General features: G+C 35.8%; 1 pseudogene; it reads right to left on the bottom strand.

The window, feature by feature from the left end:
- Positions 1-1,249: 1,249 nt before the first annotated feature.
- LOC111919030 (5S ribosomal RNA) lies at positions 1,250-1,368 on the bottom strand (annotated as a pseudogene).
- Positions 1,369-24,319: the final 22,951 nt, after the last annotated feature.

Genomic DNA, 24,319 nt, shown 5'->3' with positions numbered 1-24,319 from the left:
AACTTATCCCAAATCATATAAAAGTTAACAGTGACTGTTTTGATTTCTATTGACTTGATATGTATTACAGAATGGAAATTTCGGGTTGTCACATCACCCCCCTGCTAGAGGGAATTTCGTCCCAAAATTAGAATTTAGGTAAAGGAGTAGGCATGAATAATCGAGCAAGGAGGTGGGAAAACTTCCTAATCGATTTGTTCTCGTGCTCATAAGTGAAACCGGGTCCTCGGTTGGTATTCCAACAAACCTTCACTAATGGGCGAAGGCGTTTGTTTCGTCCGCTTGACCACTCGGTTGAGGGTCACTACGGTTCTTCCACGAAGGTGAGGATCTCGTTGATCTTGACCTCGTCGAGTGGACTTACGAGAGTCCTAACGGAAAGGTACGGTTTCAAGTTCGAGACGTGAAGGATAAAATGTACGTCACTGAGTTCATGGTGTAGGTTGGGTTTGTGAGTTACAGGACCGATTCCGGAAAAAATCTCGGAGGTCCTAACTATTCGGGATTTGGCTTACCACTCTTTCCGAAGCGTATCAAGCCTTCCCAGAGTGAGATTTCCAAAAGGATTTGGCCTCTCACCTGAAATTTCCAAGGTTTTTTTCCTCTTGCTTGTCTTCCCAGTCAAGGGCCACTCCCTTCCGAGTCAAAGTCATAAGAGGTTTCGTAATCTGCGAGGAGTTCCGAATGAACTCTCGACAGTAGGTCAGCGAGAACTAGCATTTGGCGAATTCCTGTCGGCATCCTCGGTGTTGACAAATTCTCAGCGGTTTTGATTTTTAGCAGGGTCCTCAAGAATTCCCACATCACTTGTAATGTGTCTTAGGAATTCGACTCTTCAAATCTCAAAACTCGCATTTTAGACAACTTCGCATAAATCTTCTCTCATCGTAATGTTCCTAGGGTTTGTTGTAGATGCTCTTTATGATTTCCTTCTTACTATGAGTGTAGATAAGTAAGTCATTTCCAAAAAGACAATGACGAACTGATCCAAGTAAGAATGGCGTACCCTATTCATTAACTTCATGAATACTACGGGTGTATTGGTCCTATCCGAGAGGTATCACCACGGACTCGTAGTGTCCGTATCGATTTTGGAAGATTATCCTCGGGACACCCTTCACTAACACTCGTAACTGGTGATATTCGAATCTTAGGTTCATTTCCGAAAGGTACGTCGTTCTTTGTGGTGGGTCAACCAATTCATCTATGTGTGGCAGAAGGTAATGATTTCTAATGGAAGTCCTGTCGTGGTATGCACCACGAGGACTTTCCAGGGTATCACCCATCCTAGTATTACCGTCGCCCAAGCACGCTTAACTGCGGAATTCTGATGGGCTCCGGTGCATTGGTGTTGGTATGATCGCACTCGCTGAAGTCTGTCTTCTTGAAGAATAAAACCTGAGCTCTCATATATGAGAAGCTTGGTCCTTTCATTCTTTTTCTGAGATTTCTTCGGAATTCATTAGAAACATGAGGTACTCCATGAATGAGTACTTCAGTGTTCTGGAATGGCAGTTTCGCTAAAAAGACGATTTCGGAGAAAGAGATGTGCGCATGAGACTGATATTGCGAGGGTCGAATTTACTCCAGTTGTATGATAATGTCAGAATCATACGGAAACTAAAGACATAAGATTTGAACATAAGGCGTTACAGACAAAACACAACAGTGCAACCTTTAATAGAGTTACTGTACTTTAGATTTACTACAAGACTATTGTTGCGAACAAGGTATACTACAAAAGACAAGTATACGCAGCACAAGGATCCCTTGGTTGTTTGTCCTTGCTAGGCTCTTGCAGTAATGTATGGTGTGTCCCTTTCTGTTGCAGTTTGAGCACTGCATCTCCCGACAAGGTCCGCGGTGGTGATATTTGCATTTGTTGCACTTTGGGAGATTTCCAGCATATTGTCTGGCTGGGTTAGGGACAATTGGGATACCAGAAGGGATGGTAGTAGGAGGTACCGATGTCGTGGCTGTGAAGGTCGTTACCGGTGGTTGTTTCTTGTTCGCCCTTCGAAGCGATTTGTCCTTAGATTTAGCCCAAGACTTCCTTTTGATACTCTTGGCCTTGGGGCTCGGGGTGTCGTGGTAGTTTATTGCTCGTTGAGGTACTTGATTGTTACCTGGATTGTAATTGTTGTTAACAATCCCACTAACATTCGCGTTGTTAGCGTTAAGGTGGGTCAGAATAGCTGACACGGCAGCCAAGACTGTAGCTTGAAAGGTAGCTGCATCAATCTGAAGTGGTGGTGTTTGGTTGATGGGTTGATCGTTTTTCTTTGGCGACATCATCCTGTTTCACGGAAAGAAAATGAATTTGTGAGCGAGTATGGTTGAACCTAGACGTAGTTCGATCGCTCATGTAAAGAATAGAAGTATGTTCTCTAAGGTTTGACCTACATCCCTATGATGCTGTCCTAGTACGGAATGGAAGTATGTTCACGAAGGTTTGACCTACATCCCTATGATGCAGTCCTAGCAAAGAGTGGAAGTAAGCTCGTACAATGATCTCAAGACGTTTGTCGTTCGCGCCGAGGTACTATAGGTTGGTGGATAATATGATCCAACCACTGAAACAGACTTGGAAATGTCTACGAAGTTAAATTACTATAGTCCAATGACTTGACTAAAGCATGATTCAGATAGACTCCATTGAAAGTATGATGAGAGTATTTGAACAAAAAAGTGACACAGAAGTTAGCCGACTGTCAACATCATCGATGTTTAAGATGTAATAAGTTCAGGGAATATTGACCTTGAAGCAGATCTTACATCATATCCGGAGTAGCAAAAGTTTTGGCCGCATATAGCATAACTAAAAGTACTTACAGTACAAGGCAGTTTCATAGAAAAATGCCACAAAGGACATACACAGGAACACGGTTCTTTAAAACAAGAAGGGAAGTAAAGTATCACCTACTGGTGACGATCATCCCTCTGGTGAACTCTTAGCTCAGCCAGTTGACGTTCCACATCAAGTAAGTGTCTTTCGTACACACTCAGGCGTACTCGGAGTTCTATGACTTAGGCTCGAGTTTCAGCTAGTGCTTGCAGTAGGATTTCATGGTCTCTCTCAAATCTCTCACAAGCATGTTCAAGGTGGTTGGTGCGGAGATATGCATTCCTCCGTTGGTGTCAACTTCTGCGATACGATGTAGAGCGGTCCTGCCCTGAATTTCGTTTCGGGCAACTCTACGGATCAGGATTGGTAGAACTCTGTCCGCTGTGCTCCCTTCATTTATGTTGTAGAAGCTTCGGTCTCCATTAAACGGTATAGGTTGATCTTGATCTTCGCTCCATGCTTCCAAACATTCGACCCAAGGAGGCGTCGGGCCATGAAAAGTCGGATGAGGTTTAGGATTTGGAATGGGAGCTACGGGGGGTAGGTTCTCAACTTCGGGTTTGGAGTTAGCACCATCCGAAAGGTCTTCATTATGGTGATCATTCAAAGGGATTGATGATCATTCTCTGGTTCTTCTCTAAACCATCAAGCAATGACTTCGTTCGAAAGGTACGGGTTGTCGTGGGGATGGAGTCCATCAATGTTATCTATGCGAGAATTGGGGTAAGGAAATAATTATTAGACGAACTATCTAGATAATTATTAGAAAATCTTCATTAGTTACATCGCTATTTGTAAAGTGCATACCAGTCATATGTAATTACAACAGGATAGGACTTCGAATAAGTGACCTTAACTCCAAATTCACAAAGAATAGGGGTGAAGCAAAATCTTCACCGATTCTAAGTCTATAACATCCCAGTTACATATAGCCTCAGTGTATCCACTTAGCAACAATCAGCTTAGTAATGAAGATTCTTTTTAGTTCTCAAGTATAAAGTACTTATAGTAACACCAAATACCCCTATAGTATTTTAGGTTTATGTTCTATAGTTCTCATTGTTGTATTGTTGGTAGGATTTTAGACTTGTTACAACCACACAACTATACTTAGGCACATGCTAGTCAACCCTCGGATAATATAGTTGATCAGGCTATATCTTCCCAGTTTTGACTATATGTCTCTAAGTCCACTTTTGTTGCCCAACAATTGTAATTCTTTTGTACTGTCCTAGTGACACTGATTTTTGTATGAATGCAGGCACGATACTTAATCAAATATTGTAATATTTTAAAGTATAAACTCTTGGTCAGAGTATTTTTAATCCCTATATATTTATAGTTAGTATATCTTTTATGGGTTGATATACTCAATTCACTATAAACAATTCTCTGATACCAATCGGTCACACCCCAAAATCGAGAATGGCGGAAACGTTTTGGGGCGGAGGACGTCGTGTAATGTATCATAACAATGCAACATAGTAAACAAGCAACAACATCATCCATTGCATTAATAGTCTATTTTTAATTACAAGTGTTCATTCATAATATAAGACAACATAATGAACAATCAAAATAAAATAGGAGTCTTGATTTCTCCGTCTTCACAAAACCTGGTCGTCGTACCAGTCTATTTGTGACCTGAGAGTACAAGTTATTTTGAAAGCGAGTATCATCCAAAAAGCTGGTGAATTCATAAGTATTAATGTGTCTTTGATTTGTAAAACTGTAAAGTAATGACTTGTAAAACCTTTGGAAAAAGATTGTATAAGTATGAATTGTTTGAAAGCAGTTGAAAGCATTTAAATACCCTAGCAAATCCCTATGATTACTATTAGTATAAAGAGTAGCCTTCTACCAAGACCCGAATGTTTTGAAAGTAGTATTCTACCAAGACTTGTATGTTTTGAAAGTAGTCTTCTACCAAGACTCAATTTTATGGAAAGTAGTCTTCTACCAAGACTTGTATGTTTTGAAAGCAGTCTTCTACCAAGACTCAAATGTATGGTAAGTAGTCTTCTACCAAGACTTGTATGTTTTGAAAGTAGTCTTCCACCAAGACTCAAATGTATTGAAGGTAGTCTTCTACCAAGACTCAAATGTTTTGCTATAACAAAGATGGTTTTCTCCTCTATAACCACTATTAAAAATATAAAGTCTACCTCGTCGTTTATGTGAATGGTTCACAAAATAAAAGTAATACGAAAAATATAGCCACGTAAGTGTTATCCTTTTGTATTAGGATCAACTCGACATCAAGACTGCCGAAATGAATAACCTTGAACATCCGTAGATTGTTCATTTTCCTATGTAGCTGGCAGCAGGTTTAAGGAATGGTTAGTCCCGTAAAGGTACTCCTAATGTAAGTATTAACCGTAGGCATGCGTAGATGTTCATTTACCTCTGTAGCGCACAGCAGGTCAAAGGAATGGTTAGTCCTGTAAAGGTACCCCTAATATAAGTAGTAACCGTAGGCATCCGTAGATGTTCATTACCGCTGTTGCTAACAGGTGGGTTCCGAAATGGTTAGTCCCGTCTAGTTATCCTATTGAACTAGGATAGGCAGAACTAATTTACACGTATAATATGTACTAGTAACTCATTATATAGAATCTAGGTACAAGTATCCATGTAAGAGTATATGAACGTACACCTTAGCTACCCAAAGGTACTGAACAGATTGATTAGAACTATTATGTCTATATATGTACACATAATATATAACTGATATTTAAACGGCCTTTGGACGGATACCCGATACCCTACCAGACCACATCCCAATGGGGAAAATGAAATAAAGCGTGTTAGCCTTCCTAAGTCCTTTAAACTTTATTTTTATAACTATACATATACATACATGCTTTTAACAAGGTATCTAAGTAAAAGTATCATGGAAGTGTATCCAAGTAAGTGTATTTCTACAAGCAACATGTATTCGTATGGACTCATGAATGAACTGACTCTGGTGTAATTCCTTGTAATAGGAATAACAAGTAGTATCTCCTAACTATGCCTATAATAGTTACTAGAAATGTACAAGTATTAATGAAGGTATACCTATACATATATAGGCATGCATTTGAAAATATAAAAGTACAGAAGAATTTTTGTAAAACCTTTGAGAGTATTTTGATAAGATAGTTTAAGTGTAAAGGAACCATTGTTTGAAAACACATTTGTAGCTGAGTTTAAAATGAATCTTACAGAATGTAAGACAGTTTGATAAATAGTTTTAAACATGTAAAAATGTTTAAGAAAGTCATTTGAAGAAATCTATTTGGTAAAACAGCTAACGTATAGTAAATCCATTTGCATGTTAGTTATTAATAAAATGTGATTGATATAATTACTAGCATGTTTCAACTTGTATTACCCCCCCCCCCCCCCATAAAGCATTTGAAAACATTTAGAAACATTTAAAAGGTTAATTTTAAGGGGTATGAACTCACTTGCAGTGAGTGGATTGGATTGAAGTGTCGGATACGGTGCTAGGTGACAAACGGAGACTTGTACACACAAGCGAGCCTAGTTATCATATAATAAACATATATCTAACTAACTAGTCAATTTATAACTAATAAACTCTGTTGGGACACTCTAGAACATGAAAAAACTTTGTTTCAAGTGTTTAAAGATCACAAAGGTTGCATCCAAGTGTTGTAGGGTATGGCTAATGGGTGTAGGGTTCATAGAAAACTCCCTAAGGGAGTTCACAACCCTAAGTTCCTCAACAAATGAGTTTACGGTCGTGAACTCATGGGTTTACAGCCATAAGCTCATAATTCCATGGCCATTTGATGTTTTGAGGCTTTACAAGTCCCTAAGAAGCATTTCTACTTGATGGCTTAGTCCTTGGAAGAGGTTAGGGCGCCTTTTAACTCCTTTGAGGAGTTCATGGACCTAGAACCAAATCCCTTAGAGGTTACGGCCGTAATCTCTCATGTGTATGGCGTTTTTGGTGTTTTCAAGTCCCTAACTTAACTAGGAATGAAGCTAGGCTAGTGTCCAAGGCTTATGAAGAGTTAAAGCACACTTTGGCACTCTTGATTGGGGTTCACGGTCCAAGAACTTCTTGGGCCGTGAACACCTGACTCTTGGTGTTCTTGGGGTGTTTTCTAGTCCTACATACATTAGAGTACAAGTCTAGGCTAGTTTAATTGCACAAGGAAGGGACTAGGGCACTCATTTGTCCCTTAAAAAAGGGTTTACGGTCCAAGATATTCTTGGGCCGTAAACTCTTTGATCTTGTTGTTTTGATATGATTTCTAGGTTATTAGACACATATCAAGCCCTATAATACACTTAGATAGTGATCGGTTTTGAACATAAGAACATCCTATGTGCTCATACAAACCCTAATGCTTGGATCTAGGTTTCTCTATTGTACATGCAATTTATCCAAGACTATAAACCCTAGATCTAGCATATGATAATCAATATAACATATAATTAGGGTTTAGATCATACCTTGATTGTTATGTAGCAATAACAATCTCAAATCCTCCTTGTAATGAATTTAGAAAGCTTAGAGTCACAAATGTCACTCCTCTAATGGTTCACAAACACCAAGAGCAAGAGGATGAAGAAGAGAAGTGAAGGAGGCTCTCAAATACGTGTGGAAACCCTATATAATTAGTTCACCACGTTTTTGGAGCATAAGGGTTCTATATATAGTGAGGCTATTAGGGTTATCTAACAAGGAAACCCTAATTTGGATGCTTAAGCCCTAAGCAACCCATGGACTCCTTTCCTTAAAGGCCTTGGACGATTTCCAATGGGTTTTCCCCATAGAATTCATCTAACCTTATAATATAAGGCAATCCATAGCCCAATTTCAATTATCTTATAATTACAATTCTAGTCCCTTAGGTTTAATTAATCTCTTTTAGTCACAAACTTAACTCTTATTAATTCTTGACCAATATTAATTAAACAATATGATTTCTCCTTTAATATATTATTATCATAATATATTAATAAATCATATTTAATCCTTTCTCTCCATAATTCATCCTATCAAGTTGCTTTAGTGAAGGCAACCCAAAAGGACCATGCACCATCGGGTCAAGTACATACAAAATTAGTTATGGACTTAGACACTAATCCAACAGTCTCCCACTTGGATAAGTCTAATAACTATTATGCGTATGACTTCAGATCCTGATCTGCAATCGTAGCTTTCCAAAGCCGTTGTCAACTCTGATCCTATCAGATACGCATGTCCTTTAGATAAGAGATCATATATTCCTCCATTGTAGATATCGTATGAGACATGAGTTTTAATCATTCTCTCTGTACTATTTCTCGACTTCCGATTTATGACGACTGACTAATTGAACAAATCAAATTAGCCCTAGCCCGGCCGAGCATTTACATTTGTCATCAGTAAATCATCGAGGGGCCCAAATATATCGCTTTTATCCTACTTTGGATAAAAGGAACTGATAAACTTTGATTCAATGCTCGCTTGCACTCACTCACCGAATCACAGACAACAATATGTTTTATGACACCAAGTTACTGGTGCATTTACATATTATCAATGTGCAACCGATTTGCAAGATACAACTCACACATCTCGGTTTCAAGAATATAAGATATTATCGTCTCACCAATCACTTGTGATACAATTCATGGAGTAATCCAAGTGAGCGTGGGTTTAATCCAATGCTCAAATCATATTCATAAGCACTCATGAACGTTGCAGCAAACATTTGCTTATGTATAATACTCTTAAGACAATCCACACACCAATTCATGACAGTCTTTATTCATACCTACTTCTAACATATGAACGACTGTGGCCAGTTCGAATAATTTGACTGTTCTAAACCAATTAAATTATTCAGGAAGTCAAAACATGCAAAGTGAAACACAAGAATAATACTAAGCCCATATGGCCTCAAACCTTTGAGCATAAATAAAATACCTTTTATTTATCACCATATCGATTACCCATTATTTGTTGTTTCGGGTAATCAACTTCTTACTTGAATTATTAAACTTGTCCCATGCTCTTAGCATGCACACAATATTTACCTATGGTTCTTACTTTGTTAAATAGATCAAATGAACACATTTCCAATCATACTCATTTCACAACTCCCAATCCTTTTCACAAGTGAAAGAATATCAAATTCTTGTCACTTATGGAATATGCTAGATTCTAACATTTTATGCAATGATCCTTTTGGTAATGTCATAGCACATAAAGTCACAAAGACTATTGCCAACGATATTACAAAGTCCTCTATCGGAGATTGTTATAATATAATTCCTTAGATATGATGTCTCTCACTCAAAGTACATTCCTTTGAACATCCTTTTGCATAAAAGTTTCTAATCTAGACATAGATTTTCAATATACAATTCCCAATATGGACACGTTTCCATATTTTCCATATGACAACTCATTCCTAATAGAATCTTATCTATTCATAATAATGTCGATATGGTTCATTCAATACTATACTTCCAACCACTCACAAGTGACCAATCCTCGGCGAACTTTGGATTGTCCTTTGATAGTTGTTTAATTATCATAGTCAAAACCGATTCTTGTCCCTCTTCCCTCTAAATGCGCTAGACATTTGGAAAATTTTAGAATGGTCAAATATTATAGCATTTTCAATCGATCCTATACCCGAAGCGTATGGGACACGATGCATAACGTCTTACATAAACATTTGATACTTTATCAATCTCCTGCCATAATATTTTATGTGCTACGTTCTCTAATTTCGAACTATGAAGAGGAATGCCGTAATCATAATCGAAATTAGTGAACACACTATGTTTCCTTGACTAAATTATTAACATTCCACAACCTAAGCCTTTAGATTTGAAATGAAGCATAATATTCTCTCCCTTAATTATAGCAAAACAACTTTTCAACTATTGCGACTCTGCAAAATATAACTCTTGTTTTCTATAATTAATATTGCTAACTTGCAATACTTTCTCTAATAATCATAATCTATCATAACATTTATGCGCCCATTATCATGATGATTATTCTAAACATAACACTTATGCTCCCACTAGCTTTGACATGTATTCAGAAACCAGCTTAACTTCCAGAAAAAACAATACCTGTTGAATTCCTTAAGTTCATGTTTCTAATACCTAATGCTTTGATAATCCTTTATCTAAGCTTATACACCTTTCCTTTAGATAGCTCATATGTGTGTCTAAACAATTCAGACTAATTGCCAAATCTCACAATTCGAATCATGGAGAGGGATACCATAACCATAATCAAATTCCAGAATTCAATTTTACAATCACTATCTTCTTAAAATGTTTCTTAGTGAAAGCATTTCCTCACAGTCACTTTCATGAAGGAGGGAATCTTATGAGACTTAGATTTTAATGGTGTATGTGTTCCTATCCATGTGAATTTGTCAAAACCAAAGTTTGCGACAAATTCAAACTCATATGGACCGAACTTTCTTAATCTTGATTTCTTGCCTTATGGTAGCACAGCTGCCCACCATGTCTTCCAAGTAGTTAAGCAGCTCACCTTTTCCTATCAATGTACTTTTCATTTATCAAGGTCCTTGCCATTTATGCATTCAAATGAGAACTCATAGGGCTCACATGCATAATTAACTCAACTGGAACGACACATAAACAATATAGTGTCAACACGATAGGTTGTAAACCTCAACTCGTGTGCTAGTGATGATCAATAAGGTCTATTTTGATTTGTTCTTGAAACCTTTCAAGACCATTAAGACTCCCACTGACTCCTCGATATATAAGATTCTCTTGTCAAAAAACATGACTTGACAAATATTCAAGAGTTAGTGTAGTTTTTATCAAAACAATTCATAAATAGGTCCTAGTTGGTCTTTGTCTTATCCAAGACATCACAACTTTTCACATTTGATGAATGTTATAAACCTTCTTAATACTTATCACTCAATTTCACAATCATAACTCTAAGACTTGTTTTGGAATGAAGTATGATTGACTTCTTGATTTAACCATTTCTTCAATTCTTGATTCCTCTTCTTAGACATACAATTGTACTAAGACTCACTTAGAGGATCAATTGAGATATGGTTCTTAATCATTAAGACCTATCATAAAGCATAAAAGGTACTCTCCCTTCTTCTTAGAATGGAGAAACTTTTATCTTTCTGCCTACTTGATTCTTCTTATTCGTTCTGCTATTGATTTAAACATTTCAATCAATTCAGAATTACACTTAATCTTATAAGTATAATCATATTTACTAAACCTTTAGTAAATCATGACGAATATCTTAATTACTCTTATGGTGGACTTGATCAATACGCAACTTTGTGTACTTGATCTCCTAGTTCTTCACTTTACACTTTGTCAATGAATTAGTCTAATTTCCAAATATGAAATTTCTCATTCATCGTGCAACCAAGTTGCATGATTCCAAGTTTCTATCCAATTGAAACTTGGGCGATGAGAAACTCTCCTTATTTGGTAAATTTTTGACATTTCCATAATTAAGAATCAAATCCATTATTGCTAATAATAGAAACATTTAAACATAAATTTTTTTTTCATACATGCCGTTGCAAGGATAAATAAATAATATAAAGTCAAATTTTATTTTTATTGCGGAAAATTTTTTGTCCTTACAATGCAATTCATTGAAAAACTATGCTAATACATATTTCTTAGCAATCTAATTCTAACTCTAAGTAGTAGCTCAAGAATCTAATCTTCAAGTAATGCGATCGAAATCCATTTCTTCACGGTTAGATTCTGCTCACTTCTTCCCTAAAGCTTCCTCTCTTTTCTTCGATCCTACAAAACATCAATTGTAATCTTATCACATTATGTATTAAGAATCTAGAATAGAAGCTTAAAAGAGTTAGTCAATGGATTTTACCTAAAGTAGAGCCATATGTTTTGACTCTCCCATCTCTTAGATCTCTTAGGTAAATAGGGTAGCTTCGTCTCCAATGCCCCTTTTCTTGGCAATAAAAGCAAATGGACTCTTTTGGAACAGGACATGGAACTACTTTAGACATTGCATTTCTCTTATGATCAAACTTTTCGATCATAGCATGTCTTTCGTTGCCACTGTCTATATCCATAGAGGTCTTGAAGGTAGATTCACCAATCAACTTTGCTTTTCTATTGCGCCAAACCATTGCTGATTCAGCAGCAATAAGCATATAGGTGAGATCTATAAGGGTCACGTCGCAGTTCATCATATAGTACTCTCTTATGAACTCACTATACGAGTTAGGAAGTGACTGAAGAACCCAATCAACAGCCATCTCCTCACAGACAACGGATCCCAACATTCTTAACTTATCAATGTGTGACTTCATCCCTAGGACGTGTGCACACACCGACTTTCCTTCTTTATGTTTACTTGCCAAAAGGGCTTGAGTGAGCTTGAACTTTTCAAGCCTTCGAACTTGTGGGTTAGGGAGAATAATGGGAGGAGGTGGAGGAAGTGAAGCATGATTTCTTTTTCCTCGATCGAATCGTGGAATATCATCTACATGTGGAAAGCTTGTTCCACGGGATTTGGGAAGACCATAGTTGTCGTACTTTGACATCTACAAAATGGGAGAAAACAAATTCAAGTTAGTTGATTGATTGAGTCCTTAGTAAATCACCCAAATGAGATACTAAGGTTGGGACCCAACACAACCTAGAAAAGGGATGCCGTAATCTAGTTGCAGAATATTTCAAGGTAAGTGAATGACAATTCACTAATTTCCACCATGAAAAACTAAAAAGAAATTTAAGTTTTAAATTTATGAAAACTCCTAGATCCTTTGAGATTCATTGAACATTTCAATGACATGTTTAAATCTCGATATGCCCCTCTTGTTTGTGACTGGGATGCCGAGGATCACAAAGCGGGTGTGAATAACCAGAAAAACTTACATGGTGCCCTCACATGTTACAGTCACCTATTCGATGTGCCGGTAAACCACACACGCTCCACCGAAATATGACAAACATTGAGTCACCCTTTGCTACCTTTGCTTAGAACCATTTAGTGTGTCGGTAAACCACACACGCTCCACTAACGTCTTCGCAAGGGCACAAAGTGTAATTTCATGAAATTGCATCAATTCACTTTTGCCTAAGTAACAAAGATTTGGAATTTGTAAAACATTTAGTTACTTTTGTACTTCATTATACTTATAATGGAAGGTTTTGTCCTATCCTACCCATTCGGCGAACGACCCTCCACTAGTCAAGAGTGCGGTGGGTAAGAGTGGATACTCATTCAATCGCCATTTTATAGAAAATTTCCTTAAACACCCCTTATAGACCAGCTTCGTGAATGAGGCCTACTAATGGTAAGACTGACTTTTACTCATACATATATATAATGTTAGACTTATAATGTTATATATAGTATAAGGTGTATTTAACACCTTTAAAATACTAAGTGGTCAAATTTAACGATTATACTTTTAATTCAATTAAATGTAAACCAAAACTTTTATGGATTTATTAAACCTCTTTTAATTATACACCTTAATTAATTAATAAAACCATAAGGGTGTGATTTGAACTTTCCAAAACAATACTAGGGTTTTAGAATTTAACATTCCTAGATTAAACTTTTAATCAACTTTTAAATTCCAAAACCTGAGGGCAAGTTTTGAAACATTTCAAAACATTTAGGTTTAGAATTTAAATATACATTAAACTTTTAATCAAAATTTAAATTCCAAAACTTGAGGGCATGTTTTTGAAACCTTTTCAAAACATTACGGTTTCAACTATTTAGATTTCAAAACTAAACCTTGGAGTTCAAATTTAAACTATAAAACCTAAAGGGGAAAATTAAAACTTTTCATAACACAAGGATCAAATAACAAATAATATAGATTAAACAATTAATTTCATCATTATCTATATTTGACCTAATTTCAGTTTCTTGCAAAATAAGTTACCCAATTAATACAAATAATCCAATCTTTATCATATAAGGAAGTTATTATCTAATCAATTGGTAATTATCTTGTGTTTTGGCAAGGATATTCTTTAAGAAACAATAAAATTCGTATTTTATAGGTTTAAAACGAATATGGTAATTATCCTTAAGCAAAACAGCAACAAAATCCGAAATTTCCTCTGTCTGACGCTCCGACTCGCCGAGTCACACTTTGGAACTCGCCGAGTCCATGTAGTGACTCGCCGAGTCAGGTCGAACAGTAAGCCAGAATACGATTTTCAACTACATAATGCATCAATACAATAGAAACCAATCAAGGCTCTGATACCACTGATGGGTTTTGAACATAAGAACAACCTATGTGCCCATACAAACCCTACTGCTTGGATCTAGGTTTCTCTATTGTACATGCAATTTATCCAAGATTATAAACCCTAGATCTAGCATATGATAATCAATATAACATATAATTAGGGTTTAGATCATACCTTGATTGTTATGTAGCAATAACAATCTCAAATCCTCCTTGTAATGACTTTAGAAAGCCTAGAGTCACAAATGTCACTCCTCTAATGGTACACAAACACCAAGAGCAAGAGGATGAAGAAGAGAAGAGAAGGAGGCTCTCAAAAACGTGTGGAAACCCTAGATAATTAGTTCACCACGTTTTTGGAGCATAAGGGTTCTATATATAGTGAGACTATTAGGGTTATCTAACAAGGAAACCCTAATTTGGATGCTTAAGCCGTAAGCAACCCATGGACTCCTTTCCTTAAAGGCATTGGACGATATCCAATGGGTTTTCCCCAAAGAATTCGTCCAACCTTATAATATAAGTCAATCCATAGCCCAATTGCGATTATCTTATAATTACAATTCTAGTCCCTTAAGTTTAATTAATCTCTTTTAGTCACAAACTTAATTCTTATTAATTCTTGACTAATATTAATTGAACAATATGATTTCTCCTTTAATATATTATTCTCATAATATATTAATAAATCATATTTAATCCTTTCTCTCCATAATTCATCCTATCAAGTTGCTTTGGTGAAGGCAACCCAAAAGGACCATGCACCATCGGGTCAAGTACATACCAAAATAGTTATGGACTTAGACACTAATCCAACAGATAGAAGTACTCACGATTTGGGACAAAAGGCCGAAGATCCGTGAGAGAGAATTTGGCTTTTCTCTAGTTGGAAATGGAACAAATGAATAAATATGGCTAAGGACCATATATATACCCCCAGGGTTTTAGACCGCAAACTCTATGTTTGGGTAATATAACTCCAATTTCTTGGAGTACAAAATGTCATTGTTGCACAATAACCCTAATAGCATCCCCTCTCCTGGCATCTCCTAAAGTGTAAATCATAAAATGTTCAAACTTATCCCAAATCATCTGAAAGTTAACAGTAACTGTTCTTACTTCTATTGATTTGATATGTAGTACACAATGGAAATTTCGGGTTGTCACATCATCCCCCTGTTAGAGGGAATTTCGTCCCGAAATTAGAATTTAGGTAAAGGAGTAGGCATGAATAATCGAGCAATTATCGTGGTTGTAGTACTAATCGAGCAAGGGTTGTCACATCATCCCCCTGTTAGAGGGAATTTCGTCCCGCTGCTGCCATGTACCGGTCGATCTGCAATGCCCTTCTGCGCCTCCTTCCGTCGCTGTTGCCCCGTCACGTGCGCCCTGCTGCCACCGCCACCCCAAGACCATCGCTGTTACCGCCAAGCGCCAGTAGATGGTGGCTGTAGTACTAATCCAAGCATAGGATGTGAGTGCGTGTCATTTCAATGTTGTATGTTGGGTGTATGTGTCTGGAAAACCTTAGAAACCACCACCACTGTGAGGTGGTGGCTGCCACCATAGACTGCCATGTATGTGTGTGTTTAGTGGGTGTGTGCGTTTTTAGTTGAGATTTAGCATTGTAAAGTGTACTACAAATTGGAATAATGAAAAGAAAACTGAAAACCACCACCATAGGGTGGTGGCTGCTGCCACCGGCCGCCGTGTCACGTGGCGGTGTCCTTAGTTGTGTTGGGATTGCTAGTTTGTGGATGTTTGGACAAGGGACTAAAACCCTAATGGGCCCAATGGGGCTTAATGGACATAAAAGACCAAACATGTGATCAATGGGCTTAAGGAAACCCTAATGGGTCTAATGGACCCTAATTGATCCAAAGAGACCATAATGGGCCCAATAAGGCCCAAAGTGACCTAAAATCCCAACCAAGGCACGAATGGGCTAGTATTGGGTTGGAAAACCCTAAGGGCATAAAACCTTAATTGTGGGAATTGTTTCGGACACACTAGAGAATTATTTAATAACTTGAAATATTAAATAATAATAATTGGCAGAAATTAATCTAAGCAATATTGGACTTAATGGATTAAGTCCTTAGTGGAGTAAGTCCTTAATTGGTTAAGTAGGAAACTTAACCCTAATCGGCATTTTATGTGAAACCCTAACTTCACTTGGGTTTATTGTTGGGCCTTTTCTATTGGACCTTAAAGATTGGATTATTAATGAGCCATCCAAGAATAATCATATGGACTAAAATAATTTAAATTGCCTAGGGTAAGGCCCGTGTAAGGGGTTGCGCCCAATTTGGAAAATTGGGCCATAGTTGGGCCTTAATGATTATATGATGTTGGGCCTTAGAATGAGCCCATGTATAGGCCTAGGCCCAATTTGGAAAATTGGGCCATGTGTTGGGCTTTGATTTCTAATTGACTTTGGGCCTATGGATTGAGCCTTGGGCTAGAATAAGCCAAGCTAGGGGTAAGGTAGTAATTACCCAAAGAATGTACGTATGGTTATGTATTGGGACCCAATTATTAATTAGGTGTTATTTTGGTGTTGATAGTTCGGGAATCTGTCAGCCAGCACCTGGGGTCGAGTTCGCGGGACTTCAGCAGTGTGGGATTAAGTCTGCGGGACATCAGTAGTGTGAGGTGAGTTACCTTCCAGTAGCAGTAGTTCTACGGCCACAATGCCGGCCCACCAATAGGAGTTGTATGTTAGATGATTGTCTTTGTGATATCATTTAGGTTTGTTACTACCTGATATGTTATATGTTGGCATGATATGTTATATGTGATAGTAGTAGAGTTCGGTTGTTAGGACCGAAGGGTAGGTCAGACACCCCAGATATGTCTGACAATATGTGATGATATGTTTATATGCTGGCGTGATATGTTATATGTGATAGTGGTAGTAGGAGGGGAATAGTCCCCAAGTTCGGTTGTTAGGACCGAAGGGTAGTTTGGACACCCCAGATATGTCTGATAGTATGTTTATGTTATGATATATATGATAGTAGTAGTAAGGGTGGAATAGTCCTCGAGGGTCGGTTGTTAGGACCGACGGGTAGGTAAGCACCCCAGAATGGCTTGACATGGGTAGGTCAGCACCCCAGAATGGCTTGACACTGGTAGGTCGGCACCCTAGAATGGCCGTATCGAGTGGGTCGGCACCCCAGAATGGCCGTATCGGGTAGGTCGGGCACCCCATAATTGCCCGGCAGTATGTATGCTATGTGATTGTATGGTATGTGGTATGATGGGGGAACTCACTAAGCTTTGTGCTTACGGTTTTCAGTGTTGGTTTCAGGTACTTCGTTTTCAGAAGAAAGAAGCCGGCTCGATCGCAGCGCATCACACTATGTTTTCCGCACATGAGATCCTTGGGGATTACGCTCTGATATGGTTTTATGATACTATGTTTTGGATTACTGACACTTGGGTTTTGACATGAGACGTTATTATCAATGTTTTTATATTGATGGTTTTATGTAATAACATAATTAAAATGAAATATTTTTCCTTTATTTTTGGGATGTTACATAGTGGTATCGTTGGATGACATTCAGGTCGATGAGTGCCTGAACTATGTGGAGAGGTCTGTGGCTATTTTGGAAAGGAAGAATAAGATTCTGCAGAACAAGGAAATACCTTTAGTAAAGGTACAATGGGAACATCAGAAGGGATTCGAGTGGACATAGGAGCCGGAGGCAGAGATGCGCGAGCATTACCCGACATTGTTTATTCCAGTGGACTTCGAGGGCGAAGTCTAGTTTAAGTGGGGGAGAGTTGTAACGCCCCGATTCTTAGGTATTATGTAAATAAGATTTATTGGGTTGAGCTCTACTCGACGAGTTAGTTGACTTACTCATCGAGTAGCAGCGGGGTGGGATCGCGTGTTAAGTGACCTACTCGACGAGTCCATATTGGGACTCGACGAGTAGGAGCTGGCAGATGAAACCCTAAACCCCAGGGTTTGCACCTCTATTTAAAGGAGCCCCAACCTCCTTGACTAACTCGTCGAGTAGCAGCGGGGTGGGATCGCGTGTTAAGTGACCTACTCGACGAGTCCATATTGGGACTCGACGAGTAGGAGCTAGCAGATGAAACCCTAAATCCCAGGGTTTGCACCTCTATTTAAAGGAGCCCCAACCTCCTTTGGCACTTTGCAGTCCTTGAGATCCCCTTAAAGCCCTAATACGCGTGCGTGTGTGCCCATTGTGTGTTGAAGCTTGAAAAGAGGATCTTTGGAGGGAGAAGGCTTGGAGGAGAAGGAGATTAGAGCAAGTAGAGTGTGGGAATCAGCTCTTATCTCAATTATCATCTTCTGGAGGTAACTGCTTCGCCTTTTCCTTGTGAATCTCTTCTATTGGTTGAGTTTTAGGGTTTTTGGTGAGATAATAAGTTGAAAAGATGAGCTATGGGCTAGATCTGAGGTTGTAACTTCAGATCTGGACCCTCCTTGGATTCTAGAAGCATAAAGTTTCAGTTTTTGTCATGATTAAGGTCCCTCTTGAGCATGAAGTTCCATTAAGAACTTAAAATAGGCATTTAGAGCCTTTATAGCCATGCATGCATGTAAAGTTTGCAACTTTACGTGATAAGCATGCCCAAGAAGCTTGGATCTGTGATTTGGAGCCGTTGCATGGCTCAAAACAAGTCTGTATGGAAAGAGGATTGAATGGACTCGGCGAGTCGCAAGGTTGACTTGACGAGTCCCATGAAGATGGCCGTGAACTCGACGAGTTGGATGAACAACTCGGCGAGTCCGATGAAGATTACCATAAGACTCGACGAGTTGAAGAACAACTCAGCGAGTCGGATGAGTTTTTCCTAGAATATATATGCATGTGTATCCGTCGAGTTGCAAGGAGGGAACTCGACGGGTGGCCTTAAAGTTTGAACGAGAATCGAAGGAACTCGACGAGTCACCCCGGTGACTCGGCGAGTTGGATTGTACTTCAAGGAACTTGACGAGTAGCCAAGGGTACTCGGCGAGTTGGGGTCATCATGGACTGTTGACCTTGACTGAGGACTTTGACTTTGACCAGGGGTTGACTGGTGGGTTACGGAGTACCTTATAAGGTTAAGGACTTATGAGTATATTGTACTATGATCATAGGTGGTGGAGCCTGTGTCAGGTGATCCGAAAGTTGGAGTTTATCTTCCGAGTCGACATTTGCAAGGTGATTTATCCTCACTATATCGATAAGGTCTACGGCACCAAGGCCAGCCCTTTAGTTGTTATTGTTATGGTATGCTACATGTGATTATGATCTGTTACATCAGAATCAGGGTAGACAATATGTTATGCTCTTATGATCCGTAAAGATTGGTATGTTAGAGAACTGCTAGGTCGGTACTCTAGTTACCAGAGAATTCTATGATTGATGATCAGTGAGATAGATATGTTTGATGTTTGTATATATCAGTATATGATAGTTATGCGCACATAGTTATTTCCTTGTGTTCGGGTTGAGACGGTCCTACTTTGTGCTTAATGCCAACATACCCTATGAGCAGTCCGGGGAGACTGCAGGCCCATGTGGCGAACCAGTCATGCCGAAGGCTCGGGATGGATTCAGATAGACTCTAGGCCCAGTAGGGCGGTCCAGTCAGGCCGATGGCCGAGTATGCATGTAGATTGATTGAATGTTATTGATATGGCATTTTCAGTGTGGTATTGGTATTTTAGGGGTAGCTCACTAAGCCCTCGGGCTTACAGTTTTCAGTTTATTGTTTCAGGTACTTCATGAGATCATGGTAAGGCGAAGGCGTGACCGTACCGCTCCCCATCCTTTTGATATGATGTTGGGACACTCTAATGGATATTGATTTGAAAACATTTTTGTAAACAATGATATTTGATTTTTATTTATGATTGAAAAGTTTAAATTTGGCGTAAAATTTATGGATGTTACATAAAAGCCAAAGAGAACAGTTTTAAAACATATTTTCATGGATTACTGGTCAAGAAAAAGTAGTTGGAGATTACCATATAAGAGATTTTCAAGTTTCTAAAGATTTTGAAGATAAATACCAAATTTACATGGTCACACCGTGAATTTTATGTGACGCTGCGATGTAAGTCGCTTCTCAAATGCTATATATAGACTCTCAATTTTGTCCAAATAGAGCGGTAGCAATATCCATTCAATATAAAACTCAGAAGGGGTAGAGGAAAGCACAATGAGAAGAAGATTTGAAGCAAGGAAGCTCTAGAATGAGTATTTGGTTTGTTATGTAGTAGTTTTATTATTTCCTTTACTTATCTTCTTTAGCTTATAGGCTAAGTCACAATACTTATGTTTAGAAGTAAATGATCTGGCATGGTTAGTATTTGATTCATTGAAATGTTATTAGAAGAAGTTTAATATATTATGTTTTCTTAATTAAAGATCCATGAGTATTAATATTTGTATTGTTAAGTCTACGTTATTGAGTATGTAATTTTATGATTGAGTTCACATTATGCATCTTGAATCATACTGTTTATTAACTCGTCCAAGCTAAGAAACTGAGTCAAGAGCGTAGGCACTAGCGACTTGTAGAAGACTATAAACCTAGGTTAGATATATGAATATTGATTTAATGTTTGTAATTGTACTATTGACTTAGATAATTTGAAATGTTGCCACGTCCAATGAAACCGATTATACCAATTCAGTCTTACATAATACAAAATAATAGACTAAAGCTAAGGGACTTATCCTTGCAGTTAGAAAACTTGGAATCCTAGGATTATCGACTTGACTAGTCGATTTAATCAAACTAGGAGTAAGTAAATTTCTGATAGTATACATAGCACTTAATTGAATCAATCATAAAGATTAGGTTATTCTAAATTTAAACAGAAGTATATTTTTATTACTAATATTGTTAACTCGAAGTATTTGCGCGATTACTCTAGTTTCCCTTTTTATTTTTTTTAACTAGTTAAGAATTTTATTTATTAATACACCATTGTTCCTCTTGTGTTCAACACCAATGCTTGCTTTAGCTATGATATGCATGATTAGGTATACTGCTTAGTGATTAAATATGAATTAGAAATTTAAATGGATAATGACTTAAAAGGGTAATATATTTTTCGAATTGTAAATATTTTGTCACTGAGTTTTTTATTGTCAACATTTACCCCTTCAACATGTTAAACTATACACATTCAGTCCTTATGACCGGCTATTCCAAGTTAGCCGATAAAAATAACTTAATAGGGTAATATGTATTTATCACTTTGTACACATTTAGTCCTTAATATTTTTGTAAACATTTAGTCCTTAACTTTTTTTTTCGCAAAATAATTCATTTTTGTTTTTGTGCTCATTCAATACTTATAAGTGAATTTTTTAGGTTTTTCTCACAACATCTTATGTGGAACAATCATTAATGAGATGTTTTAGGCTTTTGATGCTTATGTCCATCGCGATCTTGACTACTTGGTTGCATATATCATGTGTTCTGAATGTCATAGCTTTTTCATACGATCTTGGATTTTAACGATCTTTATATACATACGTTCGTATTTTAGTCTACTACAACCTTTATTTACATTACTCCCGTTAAAAAGTAATATATTTTTAACTTATGATCTTTATATCTATCCATTTTTTATGAATGCATGTATGAATGTTTTTTTTTATAAAATCGTAAGTAAAAATAGATTACATTTTAACGTGAGTAATCTTATTGAAAGTTATACTAACTCAAAAAACGAACACGTGGATATAAAGATCGTTAAAATCTGATATCGTATGAAGAATATATGACATTCAGAACACAAAACCTAAGCCAAACCACAAGACTTATGCAACCAAGCAGTCGTGGTCGTGATAGACATAAGTATCAAACGCCCAAAACATCTCATTAATGATTGTTCACATATGATGTGAGAAAAACTTAAAGAAGTCACTTATAAGTATTGAATGAGCACAAAAACAAAAATAAATTATTTTGCAATAAAAAAAAATAGGGACTAAATGTGTATAAAAATATTAAGGACTAAATGTGTACAAAGTGAGAAATATATTATCCTATTAAGTTAATTTTACCGGCTAATCTGGAATAGTCGGTCATAAGGATTAAATGTATAGAGTTTAACAAGTTGAAGAGGTAAATATGGACAATAAAAAAACTCATTAATCAAATATGTACAAATCAAAAAATATATTACCTTTTTAATTCATTATCTAAAATTTAAAATTAGATTTGTGTCGTAAAAGATATTTTAATAGACTTTCTTGTACATATTAAGTTTTAGGTTCCATGCATTTTCCGGGTAATAGATTTCAATCAATGCTAAAAGTCCAAGCTAATATTAGTGGGCAATCCCCACAAAAATTTCTAAAAGTTTTGTCTGTGACCATAAATTGCGTCGAGATCATTTCTGTCGAGCCATGAACAACCCTTTTAATATATATATATATATATATATATATATATATATATATATATATATATATATATATATATATATATATATATATATATATATATATATATATATAACGTTAGGTTCATGTGAAACAGTTTAATTTTGTGAGACCGTGGGACGTATTTATTTTATTTTATTTATTTATTTTTATTTTTTTTTTGTTAATTCAAGTTCCGAAAATATTATTTAATTTTTTTTTGGATTTTTCCATTTATTTTGCATTTTAAAATTATTTTTTAGAATATGTACAATATAATATTCTATTAGAATATTTCACCTATTTTTTAAAAAAACAGGATTTTTTTTTATTTCTTTTAGTTAATTCAAGTTCCGAAAATAATATTTAAAAAAAGAATTTTTAGATTTTTCCATTTATTTTGCATTTTAAAATTATTTTTTAGAATATGTACAGTGTAATATCTTATTAGAATATTTCACGTTTTTTTCAAAAAAAATAGATTTTTTTATTTTATTTATTTATTTTATTTATTTTATTTTTTAGTTAATTCAAGTTCCGAAAATAATATTTGAAAAAAAGAATTTTTGGATTTTTCCATTTATTTTGCATTTTAAGACTATCTTTAGATTTGGTCTCACGGTCTCACAAAATTAGAATGGTCCCAAATGAACCTGAACACACACACACACACACACACACACACACACACATATATATATATATATATATATATATATATATATATATATATATATATATATATATATATATATATATATATATATATATATTATAAAGGAAACATTTTTTCTTTCACAACATTAATTTGAAACTCCTATGACTTTTTCAATTTGTTTCTAATAATAATTATAAGTTGGTTAATAAGGTTAAATAAAAATCAAACCTAAACTGTAATCACATATAAACTAAATTTCAATATTAAAATAATATTTTTACTTCTACTTAATAAGTGGTTTTTTTTAACTTTTATGATATTATACTTAATTTATTTGTTTTAATATATTGTTGGATGTAAACCATTATCATTTTAAAGATATAATTTTGGAACAATTTGTATAAAATACTTAAATTATTCATTTGAATATAACATTACATGGTCAACTTAAATATAAATTTTAGTGTAACTTAAACAACCCAATGAATATTTTGTAAATAGGTAAAAGTGATTAATTGTAGTGTTTTTCTAATAATGATTATAAGTTGGTTAATAAGGTTAAATAAATATCAAACCTAAAGTGTAATCATAAATATATACTAAATTTCAATTTTAAAATAATATATTTACTGCTACTTATAAAGTTATGTATTTAATTTTTAATATATTATACTTAATTTATTACATTTAATATGTTGTTGTATGTAAACCATTATCAGTTTAAAGCTACAACTTTTGAACGGTTTAGACAAAATACTTAAACTATTATTTTAAGTATAACATTACAATGTCAATATAAATATAAATTTCAGTTCTACTTAAAAAACCAAAGAATAGTATGTAAATAGTTAAAAGTGATAAATTGTAGTGATAAATACAAAAACTAAATTGTAATCTCAATTTAACTAAAATATTTCCTAAAGGTATTTTTATAATCGTTAAAAATTTTCAAATAAGCAGCTTAAATAACTTACAATAACAATAGTTAAAAATAACTCTATATAAATGATTATATTGTTACCTTTAAAATCCAAAAGCATTGTTTGATGTTTTAAATAATTATAATGATAATAATTCAAACATTAATCAAATAAATTTTAAAAAAGTTAATTAACAATAACAACAACTATAAATAACATTCAACCATATATTATATTTAATTTTATTT

Source organism: Lactuca sativa, chromosome 3, assembly GCF_002870075.4.
Source record: "Lactuca sativa cultivar Salinas chromosome 3, Lsat_Salinas_v11, whole genome shotgun sequence".
Taxonomy (NCBI): Eukaryota; Viridiplantae; Streptophyta; class Magnoliopsida; order Asterales; family Asteraceae; genus Lactuca; species Lactuca sativa.
Note: the sequence above shows the minus strand (reverse complement) of the source record. Positions and strands in the feature narration are given on the sequence as shown.